Source organism: Sapajus apella, unplaced genomic scaffold (assembly GCF_009761245.1).
Source record: "Sapajus apella isolate SASKATOON/1434 unplaced genomic scaffold, GSC_monkey_1.0 scaffold173, whole genome shotgun sequence".
Lineage (NCBI taxonomy): Eukaryota > Metazoa > Chordata > Mammalia > Primates > Cebidae > Sapajus > Sapajus apella.
The window spans coordinates 1,169,495-1,179,738 of NW_022437113.1; the positions used below are offsets into that span (position 1 = coordinate 1,169,495).

Here is a 10,244-nt window from a genome sequence, read left to right on the forward strand (position 1 = left end):
CTAAATGTATCTAAACATAGAAAAGTTATAGTAAAAATACTGTATAAAAGATTTAAAATGCCAGCCAGGTGTGGTGGTTCATGCCTGTAATCCCAGCACTTTGGGAGGCCGAGGCGGGTGGATCACGAGGTTAAGGGATCGAGACCATCCTGGTCAACATGGTGAAACCCCGTCTCTACTAAAAATACAAAAAATCAGCTAGGCATGGTGGCGCATGCCTGTAATCCCAGCTACTCAGGAGGTTGAGGCAGGAGAATTGCCTGAACCCAGGAGGCGGAGGTTGCGGTGAGCTGAGATCACGCCATTGCACTCCAGCCTGGGTAACATGAGCGAAACTCCCTCTCTCAAAAAAAAAGTTTGAGACCAGCCTGGCCAAAATGGCAAAACCCCGTCTCTACTAAAAATATAAAAATTAGGTGAGCATGGTGGCAGGAGCCAGTAATTCCAGGTGTTCGGGAGACGGAGGCATGAGAATCACTTGAACCAGCAGGCAGAGGTTGCAGTGAGCCAAGATTGCACCAATGCACTCCAGCATGGGAGACAGAGCGAGACCTTGTCTAAAAAAAACCCAAAGCAGCCAGGTGCGGTGGCTCTCGCCTGTAATCCCAGCACTTTGGGAGGCTGAGGCAGGTGGATCACCTGAAGTCAGGAGTTTGAAACCAGCCTGGCCAAGATGGTGAAACCCCGTCTCTACTAAAAAATACAAAATTTAGCCAGGTGTGGTGGCGGGCACCTGTGATCCCAGCTATTCAGGAGGCTGAGGCAGGAGAATCGCTTGAACCCGGGAGGCGGAGGTTGCAGTGAGCTGAGATCATGCTACTGCACTCCAGCCTAGCCTGGGCAACAGAGCGAGACTCCGTCGCAAACAACAAAACAAAACAAAACAAAACTAAGCAAAACTAAAAACACCTTTAAAAATTTTAGACTTTTAGCTTTGCGCAGTGGCAGTATCGTAGCCAATAAGGTTTATCCGAGGCACGATTATTGCTAATTGAAAACTTTTCCCAATCCATCGCCGTGACGACTTGCAATACAGTCAGCACTGGCAATTTTTGACATCTCTACTGAGACGGATTTAAAAAAAAAAATTAGACTTTTTCACTCTTTTGTAGTAAAACTTTGCTTAAAACCCTTTATAGGAAAAGAAAGAAAAACCCACAAACACATTACACAGCTGTACGAAAATATTTCTTATGTTTTTTGTTTGTTTGTTTTTGAGACAGGGTCTGGCTGTGTTCCCCAGGCTGGAGTGCGGTGGCCCAATCACCTCTCACTGCAGCCTCCAAGTCCTTGGTACGAGTGATCCTCCCACCTCAGCCTCCTGAGTAGCTGGGACTACAGGTGAATGCCATTACGCCTAGCTTATCTGTTTTTCTTTCTTTTTTTTTTTTTTATTTTTTTTGGTGGAGACAGGGTCCTGCTATGTTGCACTGGCTGGTCTTGAACTCCTGGCCTTGTATATGGCCGTACCACCCAGAACGTGCCTGATCTCGTCTGAACTTCTGGCCTTAAAGAACCCTCCTACCAAAGTGCTGAGACGACAGGCATGAGCCACTGCACCCAGCCATTTTCTTTCTCTATATCCTTATTCGATATGCTTTTTTCCTACTTCTAAAGTTTTTTTTTTTTTTTTTTCTTGAGACAGAGTTTCACTCTTGTTGCCCCGGCTGGAGTGCAACGCGTGATACCGGCTCACTGCAACCTCTGCCTCCCAGGTTCAAGCACTTCTCCTGCCTCAGCTTTCCAAGTAGCTGGGGTTACAGGTGTGCACCACCGCACCCGGCTAATTTTGTATTTTTAGTTAGAGACAGGGTTTCACCATGTTGGCCAGGCCAGTCTCGAACTCCTGACCTCAGGTGATCCACCTGCCTCGGCCTCCCAAAGTGCTGGGATTACTGGCGCGCACCACCACGCCCAACTAGTTCTTTTTGTATTTTGTAGAAACAGGTTTTCTCCATGTTGGCCAGGCTGGTCTCGAACTCCTGATCTCTGGTGATCTACCTGCCTCAGACTCCCAAACTGCTGGGATTACAGGCGTGGGCCACCGCGCCCGGCTGCTTCCATCCTTTTAATGAGGAAGCTGGAGAGTCAAGTCTGTGACCCAACACCATGAGCCCTGTCCATGCTCTAACTCCAGAACTCTCCGCTCGGAGTCTCAGAGTTGGAGACAAACCCACAGGTCCAGCCTTCGGCAGCCTCTCCTCCTCTGCCCCAGCTGTGAGCTCCGACCTGGCCAGAGGGCACGGGCACCTGCAGGCATCTTGTCTCAAAACAAACTAACAAACAAATAAACGTTTGGGCAAGGATTTAATTCAGCAAACAGCCTTCTGTGCAGGATGGCTGGGCCTGGATGGGCTGGGCAGGAACCGGGCGTGAACGTGCAACCAAGCCCCTTGGGGACACAAAGCGTCTGTTTGCTTTCTGGACTTGACCGTTCTCCCCAGTAGTCTGCAATCTGTGGGCTCTCTGCAGCCTTTGTTCACGCTGGGCGTGTTTTCTCTGTGTGCTCATAGCCGTCAATCTGCTGCCTCTTTCCCTATATCAAACATGAGCCTCCCCACCAGCAGCTGAGGCTGGGGTCTTTATTCTGGTCACGCATCAGGCCAAGGGCAAGGCTTGGCCACACCTCTGGCCAGGGGCACACTTTTTTTTTTTTTTTGAGGCAGAGTCTCGCTCTGTCACCCAGGCTGGAGTGCAGTGGTTCGATCTCAGCTCACTGCAACCTCCGCCTCCCAGGTTCAAGCGACTCTCCTGCCTCAGCCTACAGAATAGCTGGGATTACAGGCACACCCCGCGAATTTTTGTATTTTCAGTAGAGACGAGGTTTTGCCGTGTTGGCCAGGCTGGTCTCGAAGTCCTGACCTCAGATGATCCACCCACCTTGGCCCCCCAAAGTGCTGAGATTATAGGCATGAGTCACCGTGCCTGCCCGACATTGTGATTTACAGTAAGATAAATATTTGGTCTTTGCCCCAGTTTCTGACACAGAGCCCCTGAGACTTTTGTAATGAGTGATGGGAACATCTGACGCCGAGCTCCAAATTTCCCTGGGATTTCCTGGGTGACAGGAGTGTCTTTTGCTCTAAGGAGGTGATGCTTCGGAGGTTCCTGGGTGGGAAGCCAATAAGACCAGGCCATGATTAGAAGCCTGGAGCTTTCAGCATGACTACCTTTCTCTGGAGAGGGAAGAGGGGCTGGCAATGGAATTAATAATCGACTGTGGCAGCTGGGCGCCTGTAATCCTAGCGCTTGGGGAGGCTGAGGTGGGAGGATCACCTGAGGTCAGGAGTTCAAGACCAGCCTGGCCATCATGGGGAAACCCCATCTTTAAAAAAAATAAATAAATAAGTAAAAAAAATAAAAATAAAAAAGTAAAAAAATAATAATAATCGATTGTGGTTTCTTAATAAAACCTCTATAAAAATCCCTGAACTTTACGGAGCTTAAAGCGCTTCCATATTGGCAAACACTTCCATATACCAGGGGGGTGGTGGACCTCACTCCACGGAGGCAGAAGCTCCTGTCTTTGCCTCCAGCCCCTGCTCTAGTCTAGGTATCTCCTCACCTGGCTGTTAACCTGAATATTTATTATTACTATTATTGTTTTATTTAATTTTTGAGACAGAGTTTCGCTCTTACTGCCCAGGCTAGAGTGCAATGGTGTGATCTTGGCTCACCAAAAGCTCCCCCTCCCAGGTCCAAGGGTTTCTCCTGCCTCAGCCTCCCGAGCAGCTGGGATTATAGGCATGCTCCACCAAGCCTGGCTGATGTTGTAAGTTTAGTAGAGACGGGATGTCTCCATGTTGGTCAGCCTAGCCTTGAACTCCTGACCTCAGGTGATCCGCCTGCCTCAGCCTCCCAAAGTGCTGGGATTACAGGTGTGAGCCACCTCACCCGGCCACAACTTTTTTTTTTTTTTTTTTTTTAAGATAGGGTCTTGCTCTGTTGCCCAGGCTGGAGTGCAGTGATTCAATCTTGGCTCACAGCAACCTCCAGCTCCTGGGCTCAAGCAATCCTCCCCTCTCAGTCTCCCGAGTAGCTGGGACCACAGGCACACATTAACGAAGTCTCACTCTTGTTCCCCAGACCGGAGTGCAATGTCGCAATCTCAGCTCACTGCAACCTCTGCCTCCTGGGTTCAACTGATTCTTCTGCCTCAGCCTCCTAAGTAGCTGGGATTATAGGTGCCTGCCATCATGCCCAGCTAATTTTTGTATTTTTTTTTTTTTTTAGTACAGACAGGGTTTCATCATGTTGCCCAGGCTGGTCTCAAACTCCTAAGCTCGAATGATCCTCCCACCTCCCAGCCTCCCAAAGTGTTGGGATTACAGGAGGGGCCTCTGTGCCCAGCTTAAGGGAGCCTTGACTTAAAGCCAGTACATTAGAAGTACAGGTGAAAACCTACTGTTTGCAAATGGCATCTGCAGTGGGGACCGTCTTGTGGGACTGAGCCCACAGCCTGTGGTATCTGATACCATCTTCAGGTAGATAGCATCTGAACAGAATTGAATTTAAAAACACCAGCTAAAAATATAAAAAAACAAACAACAAAACAAACAGAAAAACCCACCCAGCTGGTGTCTGCTGCAAAAAAAAAAAAAAAAAAAAGAAAGCTTAAAAATAAAAATAAATTAAAAATAAATAGTCTGGGCACGGTGGCTCATGCCTGTAATCCCAGAACTTTGGGAGACCGAGGTGGGTAGATCACTTGAGGCCAGGAATTTGAGACCAGGCTGGCCAACATAGCAAAACCTTGTCTCTACTAAAAATACAAAAATTAGCCAGTAATAAATTAGTAAAAATACAGGCCTGTGGCGTACACCTGTAGTCCCAGCTACTTGGGAGGCCGAGGCAGGAGAATCGCTTGTATCTGGGAGGCGGAGGCTGCAGTGAGCTGAGGTCGTACCACGGCACTCCAGCCCGGGCAACAAGAGCGAGACTCTGTCTCAAAATAATAACCATAATGATAATGCAATAAATAAATAAATATTTGGTCTTTTGACCCTAGTTCCTGACACAGAGTGATGGGAGTGTCTGACACAGAGCTCTTAAATCCCTTAGAAAGTCCTGGGTGACAGCAGTGTCTTTGGTTCTAATGAGATGACTCTTGATGGGTTCCCCGGTGGGGGCAAGAAAGACCAAGCCGTGATTAGAAGCTTGTAGCTTTCAGCCTCGCCCTCTTTCTCTGGGGACTGGAGAGGGGGTGGGAACTGAGTTAATAACTAACCATGCCTTCGTACTGAAGCCTCCATAAAAATCCCCAAAAGATGGGGTTTGACGGGCTTCCGAGTTGACGAACACAACACACCTGCAGGTTGCAAGGGTGGGGTTCCCCACTCCATAGAGACAATTGTGTCTCAAGTCGGGGCTGTTTTGTGGGACTGAGCCCCTGACCTGAGAGATCAGAGGTTGCCTCTGGGTGGAAGTGTCAGAACCAAATCACATCAGAGGCATCCCAGCTGGTGTCCGCTGGAGAATTGCTTACTATGTGGAAAAAATAAAAGCAACCTGCACATCTGGTGTCAGAGCGTAGTGTTGAGTGTGGTGTGAGTTTTGTTTGTTCCTCTTACACCATGTTTTGAAATAAAACCAATGCTCAGCTGCAAAGCCGGCCTCATCGGTCACATTTCTGCAACGATCCTGTTGATGTTTTACTTGGTTTCGTCAAAGATGACCACCTCGGGGGGCCTGCAGATTTTCACAACGAGGCCTCCAGGACAAATTGGCTCTTCAAATTATTTTGTGATTAAAAAAACAAAAACAAAATAAAAAGCCAAATTAAAAAAAAAAGTTAAAAGATGAGTAAGATTTATATGCAATCACCAGGAATCATTTTTATGATTTTCTTTGGAAGGACAAAAGCAATTTTCACAGTCATGTGAATTTTGTAATCCAATATTCTTTTTTTTTTTTCTTTTTTTTTTAGATTTTTGAGACAGGGTCTCATTCCCATCACCCAGACTGAATGAAGTTCAGTGGCATGACCACGACACTGCAGCCTCCCCGTCCCAGGCTCAGGTGATCCTCCTGCCTCAGCCTCCCACGTAGCTGCGACCACCGGTGTGCATCATCACCACACTCAGCTGATTTTTGTATTTTTTTTTTTTTTTTTTTTGAGACGGAGTCTCACTCTGTCACCCAGGCTGGAGTGCAGTAGCTCTATCTCTGTGCACCGCAACCTCCACCTCCCTGGTTCAAGCAGTTCTTCTGCCTCAGCCTCCCCAGTATTTGGGATACAGGTGTGCACCACCACGCCCGGCTGATTTTTGTATTTTTAATAGAGACGAGGTTTTACCATGTTGACCAGGCTGGTCTTGAACTGGACCTCAGCGATCCACCTGCCTCGGCCTCCCTAAGTGCTGGGATTACAGGCTTGAGCCACCACGCCCGGCTTAGTTTTTGTATTTTTTGTAGAGATGTGGTTTCACCATGCTGCCCAGGCTGGTCTCAAACTCCTGGGCTCAGATGATCGTCCTGATTCCCAAAGTGCTGGGTTAACAAGCGTGAGGCACTGCACTCGGCTCATGTTTTTTTCATGTTTGAGGTTTCTGCGTTGCTGGGGCAACTATGGATTTCACCGGCTCCTTGAACATTCTGTTGCCAGGTCAGGACTTGGAGGAAGCAACGTGAATGACCCAGAGAGGGGCAGCAGCTGGCTGCAGGCCACACAGCAAGTTCATCAAGATTCCATCCTTAGGCTGGCGCGGTGGCTCAGGCCTGTAATCCCAGCACTTCGGGAGGCCCAGGTAGGCAGGTCACTTGAGGTCAGGAGTTCGAGACCAGCCTGGCCAACATGTCAAAACCCCGTCTCTACTAAAAATATGAAAATTAGCCAGGCGTGGTGGTGGGCACCTGTAATCCCGGCTACTAAGGAGGATGAGGCAGGAGAGTCGCTTGAACCCGGGAGGCGGAGGTTGCAATGAGCCGAGATTGCATCACTGTACTCCAGCCTAGGTTTGAGAGATTGAGAGTCTGTCTCAAAAAAAAAAAACCAATTCTATCCTGGTAGCTGGCATGAGGTGAGCTACCTCCTGAGGAGCCAGCAGTTTTGGAATGATCCTCAATCCCAGCCCTAGTCTGAGACCCGGCTCTGGGGAGGATAGAATGTAGGGGAGAGTCTCCATCCTTGCCCTGCTATGCCCCAGGTGGGCCTGGAGCCACCCGCACCTGAAGCTGACACAGCCCTGGGCCTGGGTAGGAGGCAAGTGGAGTCGTTCTAGTGGAAACTTACCTGCTTCCTGCCTGGTCCTGTCTTCTGCTCCACCTGGCTTCTTGACAACTCTCCTGCTGTACCAGAAAGAACAGGAATTCAGGGCCTCGATCTTGGATTAAGCTACAAATACCAAGATCAGCAGGGGAGGCAGAGACAAGCCTGTGGACCTGAAGGGAAGGGTTCCCACCTCCCAGTCATTTAGGACAACATTTAACAGGGCTGCGGGGGACCGGGCTCAGAGGGCGAGAGGAGGAACGGGAGGCACGGGCACCGCCTGGGGTGCTGGGGTGGGCAGCAGGGTTGCCCAGAGGAAAAGGAGATTCTGGAAGGAGGCCTCGGGAGCTGCTTGGCTAAAGTTACCCAGTTGAACTTATGCAGAGCGTCCAGGATTCCTGTGGGAATTAGCTGAGCTGCAGGGTACTGAGCTGCCAGGGAGAGGTCAGGGCTGGCGGTGCACGCAAAAATGCTGAATAAAACACTAACAAATCGAGTTCCAATACACTAGGCGTATGCAGGGTCTTATTCCAAAGAGACAAGGAAAGCTCAGCTTTAGAAAACTTCATTTATTCAATGAAAAGAGAAAAAGAGAAAAATTCCACGTGATCATTTCACCATGGAAAAACATTGGCTAACATTCAGAAACCACCTCCCCCCTTTGCTACTTTTTTAAGTTCTTAGAACGTTTCTTAAAAACTCTAATCACCATTAATGGTGATTAGAAAAAAAGTCGCCTGCATTCTGTTAGATGATAAAACAGGGTGGGGTGGGGTGGCTCACACCTGTAATCCCAGCACTTTGGGAGGCTGAGGCAGGTGGATCAGGTCAGGAGTTCCAGACCAGCCTGGCCAACATAGTGAAACCCCGTCTCTACTAAAAATACAATCACTAGCCTGATGTGGTGTCATGTGCCTGTAGTCCCAGCTATTTGGGAGGCTGAGGCAGGAGAATAGTTTGAATCGGCAGGTGGAGGTTGCAGTGAGCCGAGACTGCACCATTGCACTCCAGCCCGGGTGACAGAGCGAGACTCCATCTCAAAAAATAAATAAATAAATAAACGAAATGAATAGAAGCCGAGGAAGAGACTAAAGGGAAAACCAATATAGATTAACCATGGGTTTTTTTTTTTTTTTTTTTTTCGAGACCAAGTCTCACTCTGTCACCCAGGCTGTAGTGCAGTGGCGTGATCTTGGCTCACTGCAACCTTGACCTCCCAGGTTCAAGTGATTCTTCTGTCTCAGCCTCCGGAGCATCTGAGACTACAGGTGAGCACCACCATGCCTGGCTAAGTTTTGTATTTTTAGAAGAGACGGGTTTCCACCATATTGACCAGGCTGGTCTCAAACTTCTGACCTTGTGATTTGCCCACCTCGGCTTCCCAAAGTGCTGGGATTACAGGCATGAGCCATGTGCCTGGCCAAACACGGGGGATTTTTAGGGCAGTGGAACTATTCGGTATGATAGGTTGTGATGGTGCATACACATCATTGTGTATTTGTCAAAACAATAGAATACCCAACCAGAGAGTAAGCCCTAATGGAAACTGTAGACTTTAGTAACAATAATGTATTAGGCTGCGTGCGGTGGCTCACGCCTGTAATCCCAGCACTTTGGGAGGCCAAGGCGGGTGGATCACCTGAGGTCAGGAGTTTGAGATCAGCCTGACCAACACGGTGAAACCCTGTCTCCACTAAACACACAAAAAAATTAGCCGGGAATGGTAGCGCACTCCTGTAATCCGAGCTACTTGGGAGGCTGAGGCAGGAGCATTGCTTGAACTCAGGAGGCAGAGGTTGCAGTGAGCTGAGATCATGCCACAGCACTCCAGCCTGGGCGACAAGAGTGAAACTCTGTCTCAAATAAATAAATAAATAAAGTATTAATATTCACTCATTGATTACAAAAAATATACCACTCTAATGAAAGATGATAACAGGGAAAATTGTGGGGGTGAGGGAGAATGGAAGGGTATATGAGAGCTCTCTGAAATTTCCACTGAATTTTACTATAAACCTAAAACTACTCTAAAAAATAGTCTATCAATGTTTAAAAATCAATAAAATAAATAGGCCAGGCACAGTGGCTCACGGTATAATCCCAGCACTTTGGAAGACTGAGGCAGATGGATCACGAGGTCAGGAGATCAAGACCATCCTGGCTAACTTGGTAAAACCTCGTCTCTACTAAAGCTACAAAAATTATCTGGGCGTGGTGGCACATGCCTCTGGTCCCAGTTACTTGGGAGGCTGAGGCAGAAGAATTGTTTGAACCTAGAAGGCGGAGTTTGCAGTGAGCCGAGGTGACGCCACTGCACTCCAGCCTGGTGACAGAGCGAGACTCGGTCTCAAAAAAAAAAAAAATAGAGAGAGACAACAAAATGTATCCTACTGAGTCCCTGCTAAATAAACATCAACACATTTTTTTTTTAAGAGACAAGGTTTCGCTCTGTTACCCAGGCTGGAGTGCAGTGGCCTGGCCATCGCTCTTTGCAGCCTAGAATGCCTGGGCGCAGGCAATCCTTCTGCCTCTGCCTCCTAAGCAACAAGAACTATAGGCACACACCACCATACCTGATTCATTTTTTTTTTTTTTTTGAGACGGAGTTTCACTCTTGTTACCCAGGTTGGAGTGCAATGGCGCAATCTCGGCTCACCGCAACCTCCGCCTCCTGGGTTCAGGCAATTCTCCTGCCTCAGCCTCCTGAGTCGCTGGGATTACAGGCACGCGCCACCATGCCCAGCTAATTTTTGTATTTTTAGTAGAGACGGGGTTTCATCATGTTGACCAGGATGGTCTCGATCTCTTGACCTCGTGATCCACCCGCCTCGGCCTCCCAAAGTGCTGGGATTACAGGCTTGAGCCACCGCGCCCGGCCCTGATTAATTTTTTTTTTATTTTGAGAGATGGAGGTCTCACTATATTTTTCAAGCTGATTTCAAACTCCTGGCCTCACGCAATCCTTCTGCCTCAGCTTCTGAAAACCCTGTAATTACAGGCATGAGCCACCAAATCCAGCAATAAACATCAATACTTT

General features: G+C 48.4%; 1 non-coding gene across 1 annotated transcript; it reads left to right on the forward strand.

Moving 5' to 3' along the window:
- The first annotated feature begins 930 nt into the window (after window positions 1–930).
- LOC116542793 lies at window positions 931–1,070 on the forward strand. Its single transcript, XR_004265351.1, has one exon. It is a non-coding gene; the product is annotated as a U4 spliceosomal RNA (small nuclear RNA).
- Window positions 1,071–10,244: the final 9,174 nt, after the last annotated feature.